The sequence below is a fragment of the Callospermophilus lateralis genome, chromosome 2 (assembly GCF_048772815.1).
Source record: "Callospermophilus lateralis isolate mCalLat2 chromosome 2, mCalLat2.hap1, whole genome shotgun sequence".
Taxonomy (NCBI): Eukaryota; Metazoa; Chordata; class Mammalia; order Rodentia; family Sciuridae; genus Callospermophilus; species Callospermophilus lateralis.
The window spans coordinates 12889549-12901853 of record NC_135306.1 but is presented as its reverse complement, the minus strand read 5'-3'; the positions used below and the strand labels follow the sequence as shown (position 1 = coordinate 12901853).

General features: G+C 55.1%; 1 protein-coding gene across 6 annotated transcripts in view; it reads left to right on the top strand.

The window, feature by feature from the left end:
• Positions 1-12305, top strand: part of Dab2ip (DAB2 interacting protein) — a 183066-nt gene that overhangs the window by 23205 nt on the left and 147556 nt on the right. For 2 of the 6 annotated variants that reach the window (XM_076845552.2, XM_076845556.2), the window contains exon 1: positions 8276-8294. The exons of the other annotated variants lie outside the window; for them this stretch is intronic. The gene's annotated coding sequence lies outside the window, so the exon portion shown is untranslated. Of the gene's footprint in view, positions 1-8275; positions 8295-12305 lie in introns of those variants that run through there. 6 annotated transcript variants of the gene reach the window in all.

The window sequence follows — 12305 nt, the reverse complement described above, 5'->3', positions numbered from 1 at the left end:
GTACCAAATGTTGACCCTTTAAACTTTGCTGAGCGTCACCCTCTATCTTTGACCTCGGGGCTCAGGGTTGCCGCTGGGTCCTCCGGAGAGGAGAGTGTCACGAGGAAGGCACCCCAACTGGGGCCCGCACCAGCAGAAGTTGAGGTGGCCAGGAGTCTCCCAAAACTTCAAACCCTTTCACCTCACCCCACCAAGGCAACCCGAGGCCCCCAAATTTGGGGTATTCTTGTTGTTCTACCTAGCCAGCTCTCAGTTATGAGAGGGCAGGTGGCTGAAGTGAGGTCTTTTCTGTTTCCTGTCTGCTTTGAACCCCACCCTCCATGAAAATGCCTTGAGCAAAACAGAGCGAAACCGGACCAAAACCTTCTAGCTTCCGGCTCCCAGCCTGGGGGCAAGGGTATCAGGGTTTTCTGGTTGTTGGATGGTTCACACTTGAACTATCTGGTGTGTGCCTGGCCCTACACCTGCCCTTTCTGCCCTGCGGGGGAAGATGGGATTCTATCTTAATTTTAATTATGGGTGGGTAGGTAGATAGCTCGTCACTAATGAAGATCATAATCAAACATTATCCCCCCTGAAACATTAACTCCTTTCTTGTTTTCTTTATCTGAGATTATAAATCTGAGAGTGTAAAACCAAACACCCAGTTTCGGAGCCCGGAGAATCTGGATTGAAACCTCAGACCCTTCTGCTTGCTAGCTGGGAACCCTTGGGTGGGATTCTTAACCTCTCTGAGCTCTAAAGTCCCATCTCAGTGGGATTTAGCGAGACATTTGTGAGGTAATCGTGGAAGGCACCTGGTTCATACAGAAGGCTTGAGCAGCCAGTCTGCACCCTGGACCTTGAGCCACCTTGATGCTTGAGGGATTAAGCACCCCCTGCCTCAGGTTCCCCTCTCTTCAGAATGAGTAAAGCCCAGACTCTCTTAAGCAGCCCCTTTGAGGAAAGTGCAGGGATGCACACGCACACCCTTGGGGACACATGTTATTGAAGAATGCCCCACCCATTTTCTTCCCTGCCATTACCATGCCAAGAGTGTCAGGCCTTGCCTCGGCTCCCTTTGGATCCTTGGGGGTAACGATTAGAAATATCAGGGCCTGTCACCCCACCCCCACCCCCACCCCAGGACCTTGGCTTCTGCCAAGGAACCAATTACCAGAATGATGGGGAGAGGGGCTGACCTGCAGAACCTGGCCCCAAGACACCTTCAAGATCATCTAGGCCACCCTCTCCTCATTTTTTTTTTCCTGGTGCCACACCCCTGCCTGGTGAACATCTAGTCTTTTCCTCCAGGATCCTCTAGTAACAGTGAGCTCACGAGGCAACTGGTTTCATGATTGGGCATCTCTAGTCTATCAAAAATTTCTTCCTGTTTAGAGCAGAAATCTGTGTCCCCTGTTACTTCTACCCACTGATTCTAGCACAACCCTTCGGGCATCTCTTACTGGCTCAATTATTCACTGAGGTCTCCTGGTGCCTGGCATTCTGTTCCTATCCTCAGGCATTCAGCACACTGGAACTGAGTTTGGCAATGATCACAGCACCATTTATTGAGTGTTTATTATATGCCAGGGCCTGTGCTAGAGGCTTTACACACATTTCCTTGCATCCTTAAGACAACCTCATGAGACTGATCATTTTTTATCCTCATTTTGCCTATAAAGAAACAGATTTAGAGAGACTAGGGGACTTAGCCAAGGTCATACAGCCAGTAAGGTCTGGGCTGTACCCCAAACCCAGCCTCTGGATTAGCACCCATGCGTCTCATGATATTTCCTCCCACTCTTTCATGCATGTCCAGGTGTGTGCACGTGAGCACATGCATGTGTGTATGTGTGTGTGTGTGTGTGTGTGTTCATGGTTCATGCGCATGCTCCTGTGCCTGTGGTGTGTGTCAGGTACTTTCATCATACGAATGGGGGGGAGGCACCCATTAAAATGCAAATTCCTCATCTTTACTCCAGACTTAGGCACCTGCCTTGAAAAAGATTCTCCAAGCCATTCTCTTGCACAGCACCGTTTGAGAACCATAACAGTAAGGAATTCTTTGGAAGAGAATTTGGCATGCAGGTCCCAAGAAGTCTCAACTCCAGTCTTGGCATCATTCTTTTAAGCTGGTTGCTTTTTCTTTCTGGGGCTTCCTCCCCACTTCAGAAGGGGCATGCCCTTACACCCTCAGCAAGGTGATTGCTGTCTGTGGGAGTCCCCGGGTGGATGTCTGGGGCTCTGGGGTAGGCCGTGGGGACAAAGGAGCCTGGTGAAATTTTACTAGTGGATGTGCAGGGGGATGGACCTGTTACCCCACCCCCACCTCCACCCCAGGACCTTGGCTTCTGCTTTGTGGTAGGTCTGGCACACCTTGGGTGAGGTCCTTGTGCTTGGGTTTCTCAGTCAGGTTAGGGGGTACCTTGGAGAGGAGGGCAGGACTCTTTTCCCCTACATACCTTCCTCCTCCATCCTCCCACGGTGGCCTCTGACCTTCCCATGGCATGGGGAGCTGGGCTGAATCTCTGGGGGAGGGGAATGGGCTGGTTCTGCCATGTGCACATCTGCAGTTTGAATCTGGTAGAAAGAAATCCCTCTCTCTCTGGAGGGCTGCTCTGCTGGCTGTGGGTAGCTCTGGGGAAATGTGTCATCTGCGGACTCTGGGCTGGGCTGGGCTGGACTGGGCTGGCTGGGAGGGCTGTGGGGTGAAGGGCTCCCCTACACAGATCTCAGCAGTGTCGCCTTCCGGCTCCCGGCTCTGCTCTGCAGAGAGGGCTTGTTCTGTTTTATCCTCTTTGATCCTGCGGAAGGCACAGAAGTATTAAACACCCATTTTATGGAAAAGGTCGCTGGAGTCCAGAAAGCTGCAGTGACATGTCCAAAGCCCTAATGTGTGTGGGAGGGGCGGGGGAGGTGGCAGGGTGGGGACTGGAACTCAGGTCCCTGACAGTGTGCGCTGGCCTTTTTTGTGCTGTATCCCACACCCCACTGTTTTCTGCTCCCCACCACCAGGCTTTGGTGCCAGAGCCCCTGTCTGGAAGCTGGAAGCCCTGGGCTGTGATCGGCTGTGTGACCCCCGTGTGATCCCCGGCAGGACTGGTCTTCTCTTCACATCCCTGGCTGTGAAGGGGGTGGAGTTGAGGTCATTCAGCTTGGTCCCTAAGGTTCTGGCAACCTTGACCTTCATGGGCTGTACTTTGGCCTGCAGTTCTGGGGAGAGGGAGTCCTGATGGGCTCAGGACAAGAGGGACGGGTGGGGTCAGGCAGCAGGGTGCCGCACTGGGAGTGATGAACTCAGCCAGAAAGGCTCTTATGGACCTTATGGGGTGCGAAGGGCCCGGAGCACTGGGCGGAGGGAAGGGCAGCCAGAGAAGCCCAGGGTGGGGTGAGGTTGCTCACCTCCCAAGGAAACAGTCTCTTGGGCTCTGAACACGCGGAGAGTGGTGGTGGGGGTCCTGGACCGAAACCAAGTGGGGAGATCAGGGCTCTGGGAACAGCCCAGCTGCGTCCCCTCCAGTCTAGAGTAGCTGGGGCCAAGAGACCAGCGGGCTGTGCAGGGCCCCTTCTCTCCCTCCCAAGCTACCGATGCCTCTCCTGGGGCTTCCTCAGCCTTCCCTGACTCCAGCCCTGACAGAACGGCTCTCACCTCTCCCTGGAGCAGCTGGCTGAGGTCACCCAGCTGCCTTCTCCCCGTGCGGGGGGGGGGGGGGCCCTGGCAGCCTGGCCTCCTGAGGCAGGCCCTTGAGAGCTACCCGAGTCTTCTTCCTCTCCAAGAATGGCTCTCTGTCGCCCACCCACCGCAGGAGACCCGTGTGCCCTGGCCAGCAAGGCCTCGGGTCTGGCTCCGGCTTTCCTCCCCGTCGGTCTCCCTCAGATTTCAGACTTCATGCTCCCTGGTCTCTGCCTGTGACTCCCTCAAGGCGCCTTCTGCCACTGCTTCATACCCAAATTGTTACTCCCCTCTGGGTCGAGCACAAACGTCACCTCCACTGGGTTTCTTCTCCCGACTCAGGGTGGGCTGCCCTCTGCTCAGTGCTGGCTCGAGTTCTGATGAGCCGACCTGCTCTACACTTCCCCGTGGGCTTGTCTGTCTCCCACGATGGGCTCTGAACCTCTTGAGGCCGCAGACCTGGCCTTGTGTCATCTTAGTGCCCACATAATGGGTGTGGCCTGGCAAGGGCCTTCCTTAGTCTAGTACATGCTCATCCAGCTTTGTGGCCTTGGACTGGCTTTGAACCAGGCTGCTTTTGACTCAGAGCATTTTCCCTGCACCCAGCTCCCCGCATGATCAGGTGGGGAGTCTCTCGGTTCATGCCTCGGACTGGGCTGGCTCCAGCTGAGGAATAGAGAGGGTTTCTTCGGGTTTTTGCAGAAAGCCATTCCGTATTCTTTGGTTCTTTTTTTTTTTTTTTTTTTTTTCATATTAGGCTCTTTTTAAAAAATAACTTTATTTTGTTTATTTATTTTTATGTGGTGCTGGGGAACCCAGAGCCCCGCACTGGCTAGGCAAGTGCTCCACCACAACCTCAGCCCCAACCTGTGGTTCATTCTTGATCTGCTGTATGTGTGTACGTGGGTTCTGAGGATGGAAGTCCTGCCTCATGCATGCTAGGCAAGAGCTCTGCCACCAGCCACATCCCTAGCCCTGATTTGCTTTTAAAAGTCTGTTCTGACTTTGTGACCTCAAGGATGGGCAGGCCTGGAAGCAGGTGTGGCAAAGCCACCTGTCAGTCCCCTCCTGCAGGCTGAACTTCAAGTTTCACATGAGAACAGTCAAAATTCACCTGGTTCTTTAGGAAAGGCCTGTGGGGTCATGGATGTGACACCAGGGGCACAGAGGGGTCATATGACTGTTCTACCCTGTGTTCAGAGAGGGTTGACAGCCACATAGGCCCAAGTGGAAGAAACGAAAAGGAAGACAGATATTCATCCTCCAACACAAACCATTACTGTCTGTAGAGTGCTCTTACTCGGGGTCTTTTTAATCCAGGCTCCTCTGACTTTCTGCGGAGGAAACCGGCTCTGAGAGGGGGGACTCTGGGCCAGTCTCCCCAGGCAGAAGGAGGCTCCTCCCTCCCTCGGTCCAGTGCTCACCGCAATCCAGTGGGCTGACTGTATGGAGGACTTACCAGTCAGGGAGCATTTTTCCTCCGAGAGTTCCATGTTGGGGTCATTTCCTGGGCTATGTCATTAGACGGGGGTAAACTCAGGCAGTGGCATGTCAGGAGGTGGGACAGGGGAATGGGCAATGTCTATGAATTTGACCAACACCCACACAGGTGGGCCAGGTGGCCCGGCCGGAGAGCTCTGACTAATGGAGGAAGTCCCCATCCCCTCACAGGCCATGGTGGCTGGTGTCTGTTACAAAGCATCTGGAGCATTTTTGAGGGGTGCTGGGGATTCTAAAGAGACAGGAGACAGGTGGCTGATTTTGCGTTCGGACCCCACAAATCTCTTGCCCATTTGGAGGCTGGCAGGGCCAGCCTGAATATTTCCCTCATTGTCCTCACCGTCACCTTATCAGCCTACCTGTCCTGCCCTGTCCCCCACCTAGACTGAGCATCCACCCCGGTGCCCCATGGCTGTCCCCTCTAGGTGACCCCAGAGCAGGACCCACCTTGTCAGAGACGGACTGGGAGGCGAAATGGGGTAAATGAATACCGAAAGAAGAGAGTGGCCCTCCTCCGCCTCTCCAGACCCATCTGGCTGACACTAGTTGGAGAATATGTGACGACTGAGGCCACCAGGAGACGGCTGCTTGCTGGGGCCCGTGAGGACCCGGCCAGACATAATGGAAGCTGGCGGTGGCCGGAGCACAGACCTCGGGGCCTTTCCTGGCAGAGGGAAGCCATCAAAGCGGGCGCTGCTTCCGGGAGGAGAGAATTCCCAAAAGGCTCAGTCAGCCCCCTGATAGGGATCTGCAGGGCGTGTGAGGGATTTGTTTTTCGGCCAGGATGTGGGGAGTTAAAAATAGACACCATAATCCCTGGGGATCGTGTCACACTTGAGGCTGTGCAGAGCCCTCTGGCTCCATTATCTGACTTGAGTGGCTGGGCCGCCATTGACGTAGGCAGGGCCTGCTTTAAAGAGCGCACGGGGGCCTGGGCCCAATTTCTGGCTGTGGACTGTGCCCGCAGTTCAGCAGCATGACCACCTGTGTCTGCTCCCCAGGACCTGTGTTCAAGTCCAGGCGGCAGGAGGGAAGGCTGGTGGGGACAACAGGGCAGGTGTTACTTTTTCGGGGGGATGCTGGTCCGGAATCCTCTCCTTTGAACGTCCGAGTGTCCCTTGCCCGCTAGCCCTGGCTGGTCAGGACAGGAGCTGGACCAGACCTGAGCTGGACAGACCATGAGAAACCCTCTGGTGCAGTCCTTCTGTTTTAGGACCGGGTGGTCAGAGGCCCGGGTTTGCCTGACCCTTCAGGAGTGTTCATGGTGGAGCTGGCTGTCCACCCACACCTTCAGGGCCATTGCTGTCCTCGGCTACGTGCGTGCTCAGGGCCACCCTGCTTCTCCCACCCAAGGGCCAGGGAGTCCCAGCTCGGTGAGCACCCCATTTTCTCAGGCTGGGCTCTTTCTGGAGCTGGGAGCCAGCAGTGCCAGGCCTTTTGGGTTCCCAGAGAGGGCTCCTGGCGTCGGCCTTGGCTTAGTCACAGGGATGAGATCACTCCTCACCTCTGGGTCGGGGAGGGTGCCAAGGTGGGGAACTTTCACTCTGAGCCACTTGTTGACGTGTGTGTGTGTGTGTGTGTGTGTGTGTGTGTGTGTGTGTCTAAGAAAAACAGACCTGTTGGTTGGGACTTTGTACTTGGACCATGAACTGTCGGCCTGAGGAAGCCACTGGGGCATAAGTACTTGAGCTGTGCCATCTGACAGCTTCCCAGGACGGTGGCTGTAAGTCAGGGAAGAGCTTGGACTAGAGCCCAAACCTGATGTCAGCTCTCACTGTGTCTCACACTGGCTGTGTGAGCCTGACCAAGGTGCATGACCTCTCTGGGCTATAATAAAAATACCTAGCAGCTCATGCTTTCTGAGTACTTCCCATGGGCCAGGCATCAGGTTTAAGGCTCTCCAAGAACTAGCCCACTTCATTCATTTTTTTTACCAGGGATTGAACTCAGGGCCACTCGACCACTGAGCCATATCCCCAGCCCTTTTTTGTATTTTATTCAGAGACAGGGTTTCACTGAGTTTCTTAGTGCCTTGCTTTTTGCTGAGGCTGACTTTGAACTAGTCATCTTTCTGCCTCAGCCTCCTGAGCCTCTGGGATTACAGGGATACGCCACTGCACCCGGCTCCAGACTGTGAGGTTCTGTTATCATTCCCATTCCGTAGACGAGGAGACTAAGGTCCCGAGAGGAGGACGGACTCCCTAAGGTCACCCAGCCGGGAAGGGGTAGAGTCAGGGTTTGAAATGCGGGTCTTCCCGACTCCACAGCCTGCTGCATCAAGCACTGCTGCTCTGCCCTCTAGCTGCTTGAATGCCTCCTGAGGAATCATGAAAGTATCATTACCGAGAGGCCAGGTGTGATGAAGCGGGTGAGGGTAGCAAGGGGGTGAATGAGAAGTCCTTGGCTACACTGGCTTCATTTCCGACTCCCACTTCAGCACCATCATTGAGCAGCTAGGGAGAGGGAGCAGAGGGAAGCAGGTATGGCTATATCCAGGTGCCATGGAAGGAAAGACACATCAGAAGACACAGGGGTTCACCGCCTGAGTCCATTTCTTTCCATCCCTATAGCTTGTTGGCTTTTCTGAGATTGTTTTTCATTTCTTTCCCATCCTCCCCTGCAGGCACCTTCAAGGCAGGGGGGCTGCTGGGGGCATTTTTCTTTGAGCGAAGTGACCAATAGCAAGGTGTTGATTCAGATTTGGAAGAGGATCTGATGGCTGCTGAGTCCGGGGCTTGGGCTGGGAGGTGGCAGAAGAGCCCAGTCCTCTGTTTCCACTGCAGGGAGCCTGGAAGGGCGGAGAGGCAGGAGGTGGGTGTGTGGCCTGGGTCCTTCAGACAGACCTGGGTCCGCGATACCAGCCATTTGACCTCAGGCAGAGCTACCTCCTTCTCCATCCTAACTTATTACTGGGGACCATGACACCTATTTCCTGGGGTGGGCATCAGGTAACTTAGACCAGGAGAGCACGATGCTGGGTCCACAGGCAAGCACACGGGGTGTTCCTGTTTTTGTAATGGCTTATCATTTGCACTATTATTACCAGGGTCTCTAAGAAGACTGCTGTAGCTGTGGTCTTGGGATGCTCAGGCCCCCGCTGCTTTCCAGAACTCCCTTCCTCCGGCAGAGGCAGTTCCGGGTAGGGAGAGGCCTGAATTACTTACTTTTCTTGTAAACCTGGACAGGGACTCAGATCAGCCAAATCCAAAGGCTTCTGAATGTGGGATTTTAAGGGAGCGGCTTTGGTGGCTAGAGAAAAGGGTTAACGGAGAAGAAGATTCTTCGAGGTGCTGGGAGGGTTCCTTCTCCTGGCGCCCCCCACCCCGCCCCTCGGGCTGTTTCTGTGGTTTTTGGTACCAGTACAGGGAGTGTCAGCTGAAGCATCCTGCTGGCCCAGGCGGAACTCAAGGGGTCTGAGCTGGCTGCTCCCTGCCTCCCTCCCTCCTTCCCAAGGGTCCACGCTGGAGTCCCCCGTAGAGGGAGAACACGCCCCGCCTTGGGAGAGGCCACATGCTTGTGTAGACAGCAGGGACAGGGTGAAGGGTCAGGGGGCTTCCCAGGGGAACAGGCCTGGAGCCAGCCCAGGAGGACAGTCTTCCAGGTGGCTGCAGACCAGGATTGCAAAACCCACTTTTCCCCAGCTCACCTGGTTGTCCCTGGTGGTGGCCACGTAGCTAAGTCAGCTGAGAGCACCCAGGCCCGGCGGGCAAGACCTGCAGGGAGGCGAGGAGATGTCTAACCCTGCCTCAGTTTCCCCATTGGGCCCAGACATTGCCAGAGCCCCTTCTCTGTTGGACATGCTCCTGGGGAGGGAACAAGAAGGACCCAGGAGCAAGGAGATGTGGATTTGGTATCGGAGCTGGGTTTGTCACCTCCCAGCACCCGCCCCCCACCCCAGGCAGGTCATTTCCCTGCCTGCGCCTCAGTTTCCACCCAAGGGGGAGAATAGTACCACCTACGTCACCGTCACCGGGTTGTTTTGAGACTTGGGTGAGGTCATGCTTGCGAAGTGCTTATCCCAGAGCTGGCATGGGGTAAGTGCTTGTCATTATCAACCGCCCTGGCGGGGGACACACCTCAACTGCCCCCGCCTTCCCCTCCTGCCCGAGTTCCTGTTTGTTGTTGACATCCTCTGCACCTACCGGCAGGCGCAGAGATTTTAAGCATTTATGTCCTAGCTGGAATTCCTCTGTGCATTTCTAGTTAATTACCTAATTGAATTAAGGCACACAATTTTACTTCCTTTCCAGTGCAAGGGCAGGAAGTGGCCTGGTGCCTTCTTTACGGGGATCGAGATGAGTATTGAGATGTATTTGATGACAGTGATGATACCTCCCTCTCCTGAGAGGCCTGTTCCCACTTAGAGCAGCTCCGTGGCCCGTCAATCAAGCCGCAGCCACATGCTTAGAAACATAATTCTTGTTGAGGATGTTGGTGGCTTTGGCCACGTGTTTCTTTCCGTGCCAACTTGCTGTTTTGGCACCTTCTGGCCCACTCATGGATGGATAGTGGAAAAGACTTCCTTTTAAATATTTAGAACAAGTGACCCATGAACAGATTTGAGAAGTGCATTCAATGGAACATAAATAAAGAATCAAGGCACCAGGAGAAGCTCGGGTGACAGGGAGCCAGCCACTCTGCTCTGCACTTGGATGTGGGTGGCGCTGGCTTTTGCCCAGCCCCTTGTCCCTGTGGAGGGGGGAGCCCAGTGGGCCTGAGATGGATGTGCTGGGCCTTCAAATCCCTGCCCTGTCACTTAGTAGCTGAGTGAATTGAAGCAGCCACTTAAAGTGGCTCCAAAGCAAGAGACACAGAGAACCTGCCTCATGGGTGTCATAAAGAATTGCCTAGCACTTGCTGAATACTCCTAAGTAGGCCATTATTTTTACCCAAGGACCTTAAACAAACTGCATCATGTTCTTTACCCTATGGCCCTCCCCATCCTGCCTTCTTCCTTCTCCAAAGATAACACCCAGGGCCCCGGGTGACCCAGCTCTCCGTCTTTGCACTCCTGATGGGCAGGTCCTGCTGTGTGGCATGTCCCCTCCCCGTTCCTGCCCACAGATTCCCTCCTCTTTCTTTCAGAACTTATCCCAAACACCATGCTTTCCGTGACATTTCCCTGAGGCCAACTCTGTCTTAAGTGCCTTGTGGCCTTTTCATGCTGTGAATCTACAGCCTGGCTGGCCCAGGTGTGCTCCGTCGAATGTTCAGCTGTTCAGATGCTTCGAGGAGAGGAGTTGAGAACGGCTCCATGTTTGCTTTGTGCAGTTCCCAAACATGGATGCAGTTGTAAAGGCTCTGGGAGGGCCTGCTGTAAGAAACCTGGGGAGCTTTGTCTACCCCAGCCCTCTCCAACCTCTGATGGTAGCACACATTCTTCCTGGAATGCCTGGTGACAGGCTTTGTGACGCTCTTGGAGATGTGGCATTGTAGGCACCTATATACAGTTGGATGCTCTGGCCCCCTTTACCATTAAGGAAACCAAGACCCAGAGAACCCAGTAACTGGCTCCAGATAAGCCAGTGTCTGTCCCTCTGTCACCACCTGGATCCACTGGCAGGTCCTTCATGGGAGTAGAGGGCCAGGTGGCGAAGTAGGGCAGGGTGTGACAGCCAAGACCCACTCTTGAAGAGCCTTTGGCCTTGTGGAGATGAGATGGACGGATGGAATACAGTGATTAACTGCCAATTGTGTGTCCGAGACCCTCGAAGCCCCATCCTCAGTCCTCATTCCAGCCCAAGGAAGGACATAGGAGTCGCATTTCCTCTGAGAGCCCAGCAGGCCACACGGCTGAACTGGGCCCTGCCTGACCCCCACCCCCAGTGGGTGGATTCCCAAGGCCCTTCTGGAGTCCCCTGAAGGGACGCAGCCCGTGGAGATGGCAGGAGCTGCAGGGAAGGGAGCAGCCTCTGTTTATCGATGCACATTTCCCCCTGCCATTCTGGGGAAAACGCTTTCTTTTAGATTCCTCTTTTATTATCTGAAATTCTCAGGGGAGCAATTACCTGCCGGTGGGAATTATCGTCTTTATTCTGCTGCCTGTCTGCCTGGGTTCTTCCTTGGAGTAATTGATTTGAATAACTCAGAGCTGCTGAATGTTGCCTTAGGAGTGGGTGCTGGGGCAGAGGCAGGGGAATACCCACAAAGGCCTTTGGGAAGGCGTTGGCGGCCAGCGGCTGCTGATAGGTGGTGGGGGCTGAGTCGGTGGTTGTAGACAATGCATTTTTTTAGCTTTGAATTTTTCCTTCTGTTCTGAAGGCGTGTGGGTGTGCTCTGCCTGGAATGGGGACAGGTTTGCTGGAGGGAAATGAGGAGCTGAAGCACGGGTTCTCAGGTCCTGTGGGCTGGGTCACCCTGCCATAGCAGGTCAGTGCTGGGCATTGGTTCTGGCCTGACTCTGGCCTTGGCCTTGACCCTGTCTCCGTGAGAGCCCTGGAGGTGGTGGGAACTCCCTGGAGAACCTTTGAGGAGAAGAGCTGCTGGGAATTGGCCTGACCCTTCTCCTGGGCAGACCCAGTCCTGTCCCCCACCCAGGGCATCCCCTGTCCCCTGGGAGAGGGGGGGCAGGCTGGGGCACCCGGCTGCACCGGGGTGGAGAAGGGCATGAAGGGCGGAGCTCGGTGGGGGTGGCCCCATGTGACTGTGCTCAGTGGATAAAAGCCAGTGTGTCAGGGCAGGGGGATGCATGTGCTCCCGGGCAGGGTCCCAATTTCAAACCAGACAAATGCGCTGGATGTGGAAGGAAGATCTTGGACTGGAAGCCTCCCCCATCTCTGTCCTGTTGGGGCCTATGAGGATGGTTCCCATGAGGTTCCTCTTCTCCCTTCCTCCCCACTCCCTCCTCCAGGGGGAAAGAACCTGCAGACCCACAGGGCACAGTTCTGGTCTAGCCCCAAGGGTGGCCTGTCCTTTGTCACCACCGTGACTCCGCCATCACCCTCCACCTGGGTGCCACATGGCATCTCCCCTTCTTCTCCGATGAGGAAGCAGAAGTTTGTTCACTTAGGGGGTCAGTGGAGGGCGAGGCCTTGCGCTGGTCTCGGGCCTGAGTGCAGGGCTGGGGCCTTCAGATTCCCAGGGTTAGAAGGGGTGGCTCACGTGGGGAGGGGCCCTGATCTCTGGTTCTGTCATGGCTTGCAGCTGGAAT